The sequence below is a fragment of the Macrobrachium rosenbergii genome, chromosome 25 (assembly GCF_040412425.1).
Source record: "Macrobrachium rosenbergii isolate ZJJX-2024 chromosome 25, ASM4041242v1, whole genome shotgun sequence".
NCBI classification, from domain to species: Eukaryota; Metazoa; Arthropoda; class Malacostraca; order Decapoda; family Palaemonidae; genus Macrobrachium; species Macrobrachium rosenbergii.
In genome coordinates, this window is record NC_089765.1 from 49,175,306 (window position 1) to 49,177,805 (window position 2,500).

General features: G+C 36.4%; 1 protein-coding gene across 7 annotated transcripts in view; it reads right to left on the reverse strand.

The window, feature by feature from the left end:
• The window catches only part of LOC136852640 (CCN family member 2-like), a 942,669-nt gene that overhangs the window by 638,889 nt on the left and 301,280 nt on the right, over positions 1–2,500 (reverse strand). For 5 of the 7 annotated variants that reach the window (XM_067127582.1, XM_067127575.1, XM_067127581.1 and 2 more), the window contains one exon: positions 33–51. The gene's annotated coding sequence lies outside the window, so the exon portion shown is untranslated. Of the gene's footprint in view, positions 1–28; positions 52–2,500 lie in introns of all 7 variants that reach the window. The other 2 variants (XM_067127576.1, XM_067127577.1) reach the window with 1 other exon arrangement.

Genomic DNA, 2,500 nt, shown 5'->3' on the forward strand with positions numbered 1-2,500 from the left:
ACTTAAAATACATGAGACAAGCACTTACCTACCCGAGAAGCGTCTCGAACTCTGAAAAAGAGAAAAGAGACATGACACACAAGCAACATGCTGAACAGTATAAGTGTGTTTTCACAACATGTCATAAACACGTCGACAACTTATTGACCACATATCAAAAATAGGATGAATACATGTCAACGACTTATTGGTGGTCGTATATCGTGCTTCATACGAGTACTCTGCATTTGCCAAATTTTGTTCCCTACTTACAGTCACTGACTTCTTGTTAATCTGCCTGTGATATATACAATAGGATGTCAGCATATGTTTATGACATTTTACCGTACAATGTTCGCTACTTATCCTTCTTACAATATACATTTCTGACTGTCCAGAGGAAGTAGGTTCCTTGAAAACCTGAAACTAAAGCAAAACAAATTTATATAGAAGCAGAATTGAGAGACAAATACTGTAAGGGTATACCAATATTCTGTCCTGGTTCTATTAAACTACGTAATTCCGAAATTCCTCTTCATAAAGCAAACAAATAAATAAAATTCCAAAGTTAACATCTCAATGGTAACTTGGTTCACAACCAACAAACACCATCTGTATCACGTAGATCCCTTTAATAACATTGCACCATTCATCATTGTCTCTCACCCGTTCTTGCATTAAACAAATGTGTCATCAATATCACGTAAACCTCCCAGACAAATGCTGAGCCTTTCACCATTTACTGAGACATTCTACGCAGACACCTCACTCGAAGCTCGTCGTGCCTTTGTACAAAGCTGTCATTCTTTTCCGTCTTATGCATAATTCCATGGGCGGTAGATATTCAGGACATCTGATCCAATATTAAGATGTTGTAGGAATTATGAATTGCAGACAAATGAAAAGGAGTAAATAAAATATAAGCATCAAAAATAATAAAACAATTAAACAATCTTCTAAATCCCAACAGGATTAATTTTCATTTGGTATCAAATTAACATTTGTTAATAAAAAACGTTCTGATACATCCAATATGAGATTGTAAAATAAACAGTGTATGTATATATCAATATATTTATATATACAAACACACACACACACACACATACACACACACTGTGAGTTCAAGCCAAAACTTTCCCTGTGTATATATAAATATACGTTAAAAATAGTTTTGCCGCTTATGCATAAACATTAGATAAAAGCAACAGTATTTATAATGAAAAGCATGAATAAATAAAGTGTTCCGCCAAATAACATCATTCAAAAGAAGAGACATGAAATGATTGGTCACATTCGACATATTTATGTAAATGAAACGTCCAACACTCACTGAAAAATAAAGATGAAGTTAATCTGAGAAATGATGATTTCAGAATATGAAAAATGACAGTTGTACATTTTGTCAAACTTTTCGTTAATTAAAAAACTGAATAATAACCGCAAGCTTTTTTTTTCCAGACACCAATCATTCTTCAGAAACAAAGGTCTGTTATTTGTATGCCGTTGAAATGTTATGCGCTCACTGCAACAAACTTTTAAATACTGTACTCTCTCTCTCTCTCTCTCTCTCTCTCTCTCTCTCTCTCTCTCTCTCTCTCTCTCTCGTTGCACAATTCACGCCAACTCCTCTCATTTATCCCTTCTTTATTTCTTTTTCAGGTTTATATTAGAACTTGCTCGGGAAAGTGATATCGAGACACTAACATGGCGAAATTCTAGCGCCCTCTCTCTCTCTCTCTCTCTCTCTCTCTCTCTCTCTCTCTCTCTCTCTCTCTCTCTCTCATGACGACGAATTTAATTTTTGATGCTGAAACGCCAGGTAGATAGAATTAATGAATCAATCAGTCTCTCTCCCTCTCTCTCTCTCTCTCTGAGTTATGTCATTTCATTACTTTTGCCAATGACTCATAGATTTTGAGAATGCATGACAAGGTGAACATTTTCTCTCTCTCTCTCTCTCTCTCTCTCTCTCTCTCTCTCTCTCTCTCTCTCTCTCTCTCTCTGAGATCTATGAAATTTCATTACTTATAACACTGGCTCATAGTTCTGAGAATGCATGACAAAATGAACTCTCTCCCTCTCTCTCTCTCTCTCTCTCTCTCTCTCTCTCTCTCTCTCTCTCTCTCTCTCTCTCTCTAAATTATGTAATTTCATTACTTTTGCCAGTGACTCATAGATTTTGAGAATACGTGACAAGGTGAACATCTCTCTCTCTCTCTCTCTCTCTCTCTCTCTCTCTCTCTCTCTCTCTCTCTCTCTCAGATCTATGAAACTTCATTATTTATAACACTGGCTCATAATTTTGCGAATGCATGACAAAATGAACATTCTCTCTCTCTCTCTCTCTCTCTCTCTCTCTCTCTCTCTCTCTCTCTCTCTCTCTCTCTCTCTAAGTTATGTAATTTCATTACTTTTGCCAGTGACTCATAGATTTTGAGAATACATGACAAGGTGAACATTCTCTCTCTCTCTCTCTCTCTCTCTCTCTCTCTCTCTCTCTCTCTCTCTCTCTCTCTCT